The 12181-nt window shown below is 43.8% G+C and overlaps 1 non-coding gene across 1 annotated transcript; it reads right to left on the bottom strand.

Annotated features, from left to right (window-relative positions):
- Positions 1–11314: 11314 nt before the first annotated feature.
- Positions 11315–11396, bottom strand: TRNAS-GCU (transfer RNA serine (anticodon GCU)). The gene has a single exon. It is a non-coding gene; the product is annotated as a tRNA-Ser (tRNA).
- Between the last annotated feature and the right edge of the window lie 785 nt (positions 11397–12181).

The following is a 12181-nucleotide window of genomic DNA, read 5'->3' as shown; positions in this document are numbered from 1 at the left end:
GTCAAATTGCGTTGCTCTCTCCACTCGGTTGGTACAGCTGCATGCTGCCATGCGAGTCTCGGAGATGATGTGTACGGATATGGGATGTGAGGTGTATTATTGTGACCATTGAATATTCGGGATCGTCACAAATTGTGCGTACCTGTTCGGCATTGGATCAGTTCTGTGGGGGATCATAATTCAAATTGTATGTGTTGTGATGGTGTTAAATTGCGATGGTGACATGCTGCCAGGGATTTGGAATAGTGCTGCTGGCTGTCACCTATCTTGGGGCGCAGGTCCTGACCAGGATGGCCCAGTGAGTGTTGCGTGTCTAACATGAACGTTGTGGTCCCGTCATGTTATGGCTAACGGCTTGACCTGACAGCCCGTAGATTGAAACACTCCGTGGTATGTCTAGCCTAGTGGGCTGTGCGCTCACAGGGCTCGGAGAGTGTGGTCCCGTCATGCAATGGCTGACGGCTTGACCTGACAGCCCGGAGATTGAAACACTCCGTGGCATGTCTAGCCTAGTGGGCTGTGCGCTCACATGGCTCGGAGAGTGTGGTCCCGTCATGCTATGGCTGACAGCTTGACCTGACAGCCCGGAGATTGAAACACTCCGTGGTATGTCTAGCCTAGTGGGCTGTGCGCTCACATGGCTCGGAGAGTGTGGTCCCCTCATGCTATGGCTGACGGCTTGACCTGACAGCCCGGAGATTGAAACACTCCGTGGTATGTCTAGCCTAGTGGGCTGTGCGCTCACAGGGCTCGGAGAGTGTGGTCCCGTCATGCAATGGCTGACGGCTTGACCTGACAGCCCGGAGATCGAGACACTCCGTGGCTTGTCTAGCCTAGTGGGCTGTGCGCTCACATGGCTCGGGGAGTGTGGTCCCGTCATGCTATGGCTGACAGCTTGACCTGATGGCTCGGAGGTTGAGACCCTCCGAGGCGCGTTGAAACAGTGGGCTGGAGATTCGTAAGGTTCAGGTGGAGTTGTCCTGTTACGTTGAGACTGTATCCCTCAGTTGTTAGGGTGCATGTTGTGCAGTGAGTGAACGATGGGTCGTCTCCGCTTGGTCGGTACAGCTATATGCTGCGATGCGAGTCTTGGAGAGAGTCTGGGTCATCTCAGCTCGGTCGGTACAGCTATATGCTGCGATGCGAGTCTTGGAGAGAGACTGGGTCGTCTCAGCTCGGTCGGTACAGCTATATGCTGCGATGCGAGTCTTGGAGAGAGACTGGGTTAAAATCCCACCGATATGGCCGACGCGTGCTGCTGGTTGTGACGCCGCGTCGGAAAGGCGGTGGGGTGGTAACATGGAAATTCCCCCCCCGATATGGCCGACGCGTGCTACTGGTTGTGACGCCGCGTCGGAAAGGCGGTGGGGTGGTAACATGGAAATTCCCCCCCCGATATGGCCGACGCGTGCTACTGGTTGTGATGCCACGTCGGAAAGGCGGGGGGGTGCTAACGGGTGACTGTCATTGCATGCGTGATTCTAACGGGGGGGGGGCTGTGCTGGAGTGTAAGTGGGTTAGCCAGTTTTCATGTATATTTGTTGTTAATTCCCCGTTTTCTATGCGGTTCCCTTTTACCCTCGTCGATTCTGTATATATTACGTGATTGTATTTCTTATCGGTCGCCGGTCATTTATTGATGTTGCTGGTTCGGAGGCACACCTTTTCGATTTTTCACAGTTGTGTTACAGCCGGGGACGGCTGTGTGTTTATACAGGGGGGGGTGATGTAGTGACATAGAATGGTCACTACTGTGTCGGCCTGTACGAGGGCTGGGGGCCCCAAGGGGGTGCCTGGGGGGTCACGTGCTGGAGGGATCCGGACCTTCCCAGAGGTGGGGGAAGTGAGGCGTGTCCTGGGAAGGGAGGCGTGGCCTGAAGAGAGCCAGCCACGCCGGGGCGGAGCCAGCCACGCCAAACGAGATATAAGCGTGGTGTGAACGCAGAGCGAGGCTGTTGTACTGTACTCCAAAGTGAAGACATCATCGGTCGTCAAGTCCCGAGTCGTCGTCCTGGGCCAGGCAGGCCGTTGCCTGCCTGGTCCAGTCTGTGTCGCGTTCCAGAGTGTTAGTGAGTTGAGGAAGGTGGTCACCACCTTATGTACCGTGTTATGTTACGTACCGTTTAATAAATAGTGTTGCCTCCAAGCTGCGTGTGTGTGCACCTAATTCGAACCTACTACACTAGTACAGCACACCGGTGTCTTGGAGAGCAAATCCACAACATGTACAATCTGAGTACGACGTTTCACCAGTAATTTCAACTAGCTTCCTCAGGCAATAGGCATATTTGTGGAAAAATCCTTCTATATCCTTCCTTGATTAGAGGGATACATGTGATGACGTCACTTGAGCCCTGATTGTGCATAGCGGGGGATTAACGAATGCATAAAAAATAACAATGGGTTGGCTTATTCATATGGTAATCAACGTACACTAGACTATCCGGTTTTATTGAGTTCTCAACTCGTAAAACAAAATGCATTGGCTGATGGAATAAATCACACTTTTTGGAGTTCTGCTTTTTTTTAAAGCCGGATATTTTTGGGATTACAGCAGACTATGGGGGGTGGCTGTCAACTGCTCAACAGCTCGCGGGAAGGAAGGGAGTGATCGACAGATGTGGAAGAATATGTCGGGATGCAAATTTTATACCTTTGAAATGTGAAATTAAATGAAAACGGTTGCATCCGACTGCAACAAATCCCTTCAGTGTGGCACGTGTGCATTCAGTCAAATAATGAAGGGGCTCTTCTGGTATTCCTCTACATGTTTACGTGGCACAAACTCCATAAATATGCAGTACAAGCTTTCCACCTGTCCCATCAAGGTAATTTTCCTTACAACGCTAATCTCGAACGATACTTGGTCGAGGTGCTGCTCTGCGCAGGTGATCGAAGCGGTTAAAGTTTAGCTATCATCTAGAAAATAGGGTATATGCTTAAACAAACGTGGAATAGATGGAATGTAATGTGTATCATTTAAATATAGTGCGATGTATAGTTCAAAAACAGGAAAATTCCACAGAATGTTTTTATTTAACTTTCCCCCAGGTCTCCATTGAAAGATATGGAAAGTATAAATTGCCTCCCACTTGTTCACAAGGTGTTTATTCATTCATTAATTACTTCGTGAGCTCGTTTAATTGCAAAACCCTATGCATTTTCACGTTAATTTGTGATATGCAACAAAGTCGCCATACATGCGAATGAGCAGGGGGTGGTGCTCATCTTCACGTGTTGCCCTTAGCTAACGGTGGAAATTACCCATTCCTGTAGTGCAGGGATCGCCAACCAAAATAACAAGAGCAGACATTTTTTTTTCGAATTCGGTACAAAACTCAACATATCAAGAGCCGCAACGCATGTGAATAGGTACGTACATACACGATGCCACGAAGCAGTCCGTGCCAACATACCCATAGGACGATGGGCGTTGGCTTTGCATGGCGACTTTGATTTTTTTATGTTCGTTAAGAGCTTGGAATTTCAACTCAAACATCATCCAGCAGTGTTATCTTTGACATTCATCTACGTGTGTGGTCATCTACCATTAGGCCCATGAGCCACCGAGCCACATCACTGAATCTCAATCCCATTAGGGACCGAATAGGGAGGCTCCTGTAAGACATTTTACTTTCCATCATGCGGTTTCATTGACTGCTGGGAGACCTTGAATTGCACTCTTGTGGGAGGAGTCGCTTCATATTGCAAAGGGCTTCATTAATACACCACACGGCAGAAGCGTTTACGCATGGCCGGCATTAAGTGTTTGTGACCACCGTGCCACTCATTGACAACGGGAAGTGCACTGGCCTCCAATGGCCTCATCTCTACTTAACGCTCACGTTGGTGGTGTAGCGCAGTTTGTGTAGCGTGCCACTACATTTTCAATGAGAGTAGCTCCCCCCCCCCACCTCCATTATTTTCACAATTATATTCCATTTGTGCCCTATGGCATAATGTTACAACACGGCCCCAAGAAAATGACTCTACAGTCATTTAATTTTCCCTCTAATCCACATTAAAACATTTACCGTATATTCCCCGCTAAAAGTGTTACTCACATAGCAGTACCATTACAATATAATATCCTTGAGTTGTATTCTGCTGAATTAAGTAATATTTTTTATGCAAAAATATTTTTTCTCTTTAAATTACAGGTGATCAAGCTGAGACTAAAAACTTTCTCAATTTGAGAACCCAGTTTCATCACATTTACCTGCCAAAATTTCATCACAGGATCTCTGTACTGCTGGTCCAGGGCTCTGCATTGATATTTAGCCGTGCACCACCCAGCTCCCTTTACAAAAAAATGCAATTCCTAGGAATGTAGCTTTGTTACTGCTCAACAATCATGTATATATCACCTTAGATCTTGGTCCTGCCAGTGCTGTAGAGTACATTGGATAACACAGCTTCGCCATAAGTTCTGGTCTTCAGACAGCTCCGTGTTGACCTAATGAGATTTCAATTCTTGACCTGATTGCACATTGAGTACTTCATACACAATATCACTCGGTTAAGTGAAATACAATTAAACTATTAGTAATTTTTTTTTTACCAGGTAAGGTGCACTAAGCTTCATATCTGTTATTCAGAAGCGACCTGGCCACAAATTATAGCTCAACAAAGTGGCTTATCATGTGGAAATGTATAGCAGGCAAATACTCTAAACGCATGTTTCTAAATGTCGAGGGACAAACGGAAGAACCTGGAGAAAATTCGAAGTGACCACGCTCAGAACATGCAAACTCCAAATACACAGGTGTAAGAGTCAGAATCGAACCCACGATCTCCTGCAACCAGGCGAGTAAGTTAACATCTTGCCACTCCAGCGCCCTTTACGTGATCGTTTCATGATTTAATCAACAGACATCACTGGCCGTACTCCAGAACGTATCAAAGTAATCACACCTAGTTTGATTTGCAGAAATAGCTTGAAACCAAATCTCTAGGTAGCCTACACTGAATTTCCAACCACCTATTTTTCTACATGCCAACCCTCTTTTCCAACGTTTTGGGTCTAAAAGTAAAAAGGGACCGTGGTTCCCATTGCTTAATGAAAGTTATGGATTCAGCAAATTTAACCCCTCAATACTGGATGTGCGTGGGCAAAAGAGCCATGAGTTTCAGAGAAGATTGAAAAGAAGACACATTGGAATGTTCGCATCACAATGCTTAAAATGATTTTTTTTATTCTGATAGAACGTCAACATGGAGGGTCCGAATGAGAAATGAAAAAAAAGGCATCGCTGTTTGCGAACTTGCAAACAATCTAAGAAAGCAAACAGTTTAAGTGTTTTGATTTAAAGCTTTCGTGACTGCAGGGATTCATATTATTGGTTCTTTCTGTAAAGTCACGTAGAAGGGAAATAAAAATATATATATTAAGCATTGTCCTATTATTTCATTATTTCATTATTTCCCTTCTACGTGACTTTACCGAAAGAATCAAGAATATACAGTTTAAGTGATATAACAAAATCAATGTTTAACAATACCAGCTCGGTTTTAAAGACGTGATTATATTAGGGCCTCACGTTTACGAGCACATAAAATAAATATAAGATAAATCATGTTTTAATAAATTACTCAGAGTGGATGCACAGTCATTCTTTGTTGTATTATGACTGAAAACAATCTTCTTAAGGTTATTGTGAAAATTAAATGGGGTTACAAGAAGGCGTCAAGAAATGCATCAGGTAAATTGTGAAGAGCAGGAGAACCGTGTGTGTGTGATGGAAGAGCCAGATTACCAGCACAGGCAATGAAGTGGCACCCTGAGGTCAGCAACAAGGGGGGAGACCTAAAGCCAGATGGTGGAATATTGCCAAAGCAGTCTTTGGAGGTTGGGTTTAGACTGCACAGCGACAGAATGATCTGGAAAAAAGGAAGTCAAGATGAGGTGTCGTGAGATTAATACATTGGCAAGGATGACTTCATCTTGGCCGTTTTTTGTCGAATAACTCTAAAGCAAGTGGAATTTTAATAGTCAAATAATATACACAGCGATTGTGGTAGCATTCATCCAGCAGTGGATTGACACATGGCTATAAAGTTACTGGAAATGTTTTGACATTTGTGAATAACCATACAGCATCCACAGGGCCTGAACCCATGCTTAAAATGAGCTTCATACTCACCACCATTTGATTTTTAATTATTACAGTGAGAGTTATTCATTATAGAAATGTTGCCTCGCCAAGACCTCTTCTGATAAGAATCTTCCATGTATTAAAAATCAGTTCACAACCTGCCAATTATTTGATTTTCTGCATTTAAAATGTTAGCATTCAAAGCTGAATTAGGAGTCTACTCTATCAGGAAAACCCATGCACAGTATTACGATGTTTCTAGATTTGAAGCTTTCGTGACTGCAAGGAATCATATTTTTAGGTTTTTTCGGTAAAGTCACGTAGGTAAAACATCAAAAATTAATGAAAATAAAATAAAATATTACGATGTTTGTCTATCCATTCACTGTTGTATGTGTACAATAACACATTGTACAAATATAACAAAAAAGGAGCCTCCATTCACTCAATGGTGATCAGCAGTCAAAGGTGAATCGAGGCTCTACCAGGCTAGGCACGCTTTGAGGCCACATATACTGTCGTGTCATGGTGGAAAGATGTCAACTACCTCGCCCAGTATACAGGAGGTCGTGGGTTCAATCCCACCCCTGATGCCTGTACATTTGGAGTCTGCGTGTTGTCCCCGTTGGTCGTGTGTATTTTTCTCCGGGTCCTCCGGTTTTCCCTTCACATTTATAAATATGCGTTCAGAGTATGTTGGCTGCTATACATTTCAACATGCTAGGCCACCTCGTTGAGCTATCATTTGTGATAGCCAGATCGCTTTTGAAAAATATATATATAGCTCAGTGGGCCTTACCTGGTAAAATAAAAAAAAATGCTATAGTAAAAATAAATAATATAAAAAAAACTTTTTTTAAACACGCTTTTATGAAATGTACTAGTAATGGCAGAACTCCACGACTCCAGGAAGTGGCCCCGAAGCTTGCCATAACGTAAGGGACCGTGGCCAATTACAGCCAACGTCAGTTGACCGTGGACAATTAGACCCAAGCCGAAACATACCATATAAAAAATAATGTTTAAAAATATATATATTATTTTTAATGAGAGAATATAGTATTCTCATCATTATGACATACGTATACCAAGTTTACAGTCGATACCACATTGGGAAGTGGGTTAAAATTGAGTTACAAGATTTGAGGATACAACAACGACAACGACAACAACGACAACAACAGAGTTAAAAGAAAGCATGTAAAATAGTAGTGGTCAAGCCTCATAGTATCAGTGAGTAACTGTTGAGGTCAACATTGCACATGACGAGGTGGTGTTGCCAAAACCATAGCAAGCTGCCTTTTGCTCAGTCATGCTGATATTTACCAATTGCACAGGGCACTCATGTTATAGGCTGAGTTGACCAACAGGGAGCCCAGGTCAGGGTCAGTTATCATTTGCCAATAGCAAAATATAAGGTCAGAAATCAAACCTAGGTCACATGCACACAAAGTAAAAAGAACACCACCATCATTGTTCCTACTGCCATATCCAATTTCTGTTGCGCATTCATCCTGACCTACAATTCCCCCTCTTAGAGTATCCCACCACATGGCATTACGTTGTTCCTTTCATCGTGGACTTCTGCCTCTCAAATACCTCTCGAGTTAACATTGCCTCCTATATATATGTTGTCCTCCCATTGGAGCCTTCTGTACATTCACGCATACGTACAAGGGGAAGACAAAGATTGCTATTTTAACCAGGATAGCTAGTTACGTTTGCGTATACCTGGCATGGCCACCCTTATAGACCATGTCCGTCCAGTGCTTGCCGAGCTGCATTGGCTTCCAGTTTCCGAACAAATACCTTATAAGGTTGAACTCATTACACATACAATGCTTGCCACAAATGAACCACAATGCCTAGCTGATCTCGTCAAACAACATAAACCATCACGTGAACTCCGGTCATCCTCGCAGCGGCTTTTGGCTGGCCATTGAACAAAGACTGTCACCGCATCATCCATTTTCAATTGCGCTTCTGCGGCCATCTGGAACGCTCTTCCTTCCTATATTAGGAAACCATTGGAGCGTTGCACTTTTAAATCTAGATTAAAAAAATGTTTTTAGAACTGAGTTTTGTGTTTAATTTGTTGTCCCTCCACCGCATCTCCGATTAGCATGGTTAGTTCAACATACATGGCACACCAGGCCGTGGTGGAACCAAAAATGTATATCTGATTCTCCACAGTGGCTGTGTGGCACGTACAATGTCCTATGGGAGTGTACCTTACTTGAATGATAAGTGGAGATCATTTCCCATACACCGTGCCATTAGCATTCATATGAGGATTCATATATCAGCTCCACGGTAATGTTTTACATATTAACCATAGTAATGAATGCATCAGACGCATTAATAAATGATAAGATGGCATACGGGTAATATTCTACATGAGCTTTAGCTCTTAAAGGTCGCTCAATAACAAATGTATCACGAGCATTTTCCCACTTGAGAGCCTGCATGTGATCATGCAATGACAATGTATTTATTCTCCGTATGTGTCCCAATGTGACGAATGCTACACATTATAAAAACAACAACAACTCAAAACTTCTCCATTGAAAAGCACACACGTGAAATGAAAAACCTGAGAATCATCACTTATACATTTGTAGTGGCGTAACGCACGCAGGATTTGCAAACAGCAGTTGCATTCATGTACGGAGTTGTAAACAATGAGGTCAGCTTAGGATGAGCAGGTGCAGGCATGTGGCCTAGGAAACAGCAGACAAAGAGACGCCAGCAATTAGGGAAAGAGGCAGTGGTTGGCTGAATGCAAATGCAAACACGGGGTAGGCGCCACGGAGGCGAGAGATAGAGGCGATAAGGGGGGGAGAGATGCCGGAAGGACGCCGGCTTAATGATGGCCACCTGAGGACACTTATTGAGGAGGAGGATATAAAGGGAACGTGTGAAGCAACGGGGTTGAGTTGGCTGATCCCCCACTGAGGGCACGGGTGAGGTTGGAGGTGCGGGAGTAGACAAGCTAGAGGAGGAGAGGCTAGCGGAATCTATAGTCTGAGTGTGATAGGCTAGCAGGGTGAGAAGCTAGCAGAGTATACAGAGAGAGAGTCCATGACAGGTTAAGAGAGTGGGGAGTAAAAGGCTAGCAGAGCGAGAAAGTGTAAGCTCGAAGTCGCAGGCCAGCAGAGGAAGAGAGGAAGAGTTCGTGACAGGAGTACGTGGTGTTGAACGTGAGGAGCATCCATGTGGGATGCTGCAAATAAAGTGACACAGGAGAAAAAGATGAAGTTGTCCGCGTGAATAAACACCACACAATACGTAGATATATCGCCCCCTTTGTCAATCCAACTGCTGGATGAGGGCCTGCCTCCATGCAGGTCGTGAGCATTATTTAACCATACTCCACCACGCCGGTCAGTGTGTGTTGGTGAAGGCGGGGAGTTTTGATGGAGGCGCATATGGAAGTGCATTACATCAATGGAGTTTTTATGAGCTGTTCTTTGCTGCCCAGAATGAAGGCCCACAGTCATATATAACACCTGTTTATGCATAGCGGTCACCCATCCGAGTACAAACCAGGCTTAGGTCTGCTCAGCTTCCAAGATCTGATAGAATCTGGTACATTTTATGTAATTTATTTGGTCAATTTAAATCATTGCATTGATATAAAAATAATAGTCGCGACAAATTCCATACCGCTAGTAAATGTCATTAAGTAGTGTATCTCAGTAGTAATGAGGCCAGAATCTCTTTGGACTGGATACAATGAGCACCACTCTGTGGAATGTTAGAAGTTTTCCAAAGTGGGCTTAGCTTATGTCATAGGAATGTGGAATTTCCAACAGTGGCTTGGGGTCATAAGTGAAGATGGCCACAGCCCTATTATTATTTGAGTAAGGAAACAATTTGACTACAAAGGCAATTGTTTAAATGCAACTTGAGTCACTACCTATGAGGTCTTCACTCAAAACTTCTCTAGAGGAGTTGTACACCCCTAGCTGCCAGTGCTATTCAGTGGCCTAAAATAAAATGTTTCGCTCCGGATGATCGCTGCAAAGTATGATCTGTGTTTTTATTTAGTGTGCTGACCTTAAAGGTGCATTGAAAAATGATAATACTCCGATTGATGCTCCTGCTGTTGTGGAGTGACTCATCCAGCCAGCTATGGCTGCAGGGTTTTGGTAGTACATGTTGTTTGTCGTTAATTGTGAAAATTCCATCACAGTTCCTATGATCACTATTTCATTGCTTTATTTTGGTGATTTCGAAAAGTTTACTGGTTAGGCCACGTTTGTTTGTTGTAGTACGGAGTAAGACTGATGGCCTTAATCTAAGTTGTCTTGTGGTTGTTGTTGTTTGACTTGCATCCCACTGGGATTTTTGCACACAGCGTTGGTGTACGGTGTTTTTTTCTGCAATATTTTGCTGTCTTTTCTTGGATTTTCTGTTTGCACTTAGTCACATATTCACTTAAAAATGTTTTCTTGTTCATGTTTTTGTTTTTTGTTTGTTGCGGTTGCACCCGATTCAAGAGCCGAATGGCTCACAGGGCTATACAGTGAGGGAAAAAATTAACCCGTAAAAACAAAGTTTTTCACTATAAATCCTTTATATGCGTGGCGGCAAGAGTCCTCTCGTCCTCTGGCTTGAGATGACTGCCACCTATGGGTCAGATGATTGCCTGCCACCATTAAGCAATTGGTAATTAAATATAAAAAAAAATTCCTAAAAAGTGTAAAGTTATGGAAAAAAAATTTCACGAAAATAAATTGTCACGCACAACGAGTCTGTGTGCAAAATGTCAGCTCGATTGGATCACGGGAAGTGGGTTACAAAACGACCGAAAGATTTGCACGGTCGTAAGCGCGCAAGCAAGCAAGTGAAGTTAATATAAAGGATTTAAATAAATTAACCCGTAAAAACAAAGTTTTTCATTATAAATCCTTTATATGCGTGGCGGCTAGAGTCCTCTCGTCCTCTGGCTTGAGATGGCTGCCACCTATGGGTCAGGTGATTGCCTGCCACCATTAAGCAATTGGTAATTACATATAATTTTTTTTTCCTAAAAAGTGTAAAATTTTGGAAAAAAAATTTCACGAAAATTAATTGTCACGCACAACGAGTCTGTGTGCAAAATGTCAGCTCGATTGGATCACGGGAAGTGGGTAAAAAAACGACCGAAAGATTTGCACGGTCGTAAGCGCACAAGCGCGCAAGCAAGTGAACTTAATATAAAGGATTAAAAAACGCGACGAAGGTGGGATTCGAACCCACGCGTGCAGAGCACAATGGATTAGCAGTCTATGGCCTTAACCACTCGGCCACCTCGTCTCACACACTCACACACGCAAGCACATACAACCAGAACCAGGATGAAGACTTGCACGCACATACATACAAAAAGACCCCCCCCACACACACACACACAGTCATACCATTATTTTTTCCTAAAAAGTGTAAAATTTTGGAATTTTTTTTCACGAAAATCAATTGTCACGCACAACGAGTCTGTCAGCTCGATTAGATCACGGGAAGTGGGTTAATAAACGACCGAAAGATTTGCACGGTCGTGAGCGCGCAAGCAAGCAAGTGAACGTAATATAAAGGATTTGAAAAGTATTTGATCCCCTGCTGAGTTTGTACGTTTGCCCACTGACAAAGAAATGATCAGTCTATAATTTTAATGGGAGGTTTATTTGAACAGTGAGAGACAGAATAACGACAACAAAATACAGAAAAACGCATGTCAAAAATGTTATAAATTGATTTGCATTTTCATGAGGGAAATAAGTATTTGACCCCTCTGCAAAACATGACTTAGTACTTGGTGGCAAAACCCTTGTTGGCAATCACAGAGGTCAGACGTTTCTTGTAGTTGGCCACCAGATTTGCACACATCTCAGGAGGGATTTTGTCCCACTCCTCTTTGCAGATCTTCCCCAAGTCATTAAGGTTTCGAGGCTGACGTTTGGCAACTCGAACCTTCAGCTCTCTCCACAGATTTTCTATGGGATTAAAGTCTGGAGACTGGCTAGGCCACTCCAGGACCTTAATGTGCTTCTTCTAGAGCCACTCCTTTGTTGCCTTGGCCGTGTGTCCTGGGTCATTGTCATGCT

Source organism: Lampetra planeri, chromosome 15 (genome assembly GCF_965212315.1).
Source record: "Lampetra planeri chromosome 15, kcLamPlan1.2.h2, whole genome shotgun sequence".
NCBI lineage: Eukaryota > Metazoa > Chordata > Hyperoartia > Petromyzontiformes > Petromyzontidae > Lampetra > Lampetra planeri.
Note: the sequence above shows the minus strand (reverse complement) of the source record. Positions and strands in the feature narration are given on the sequence as shown.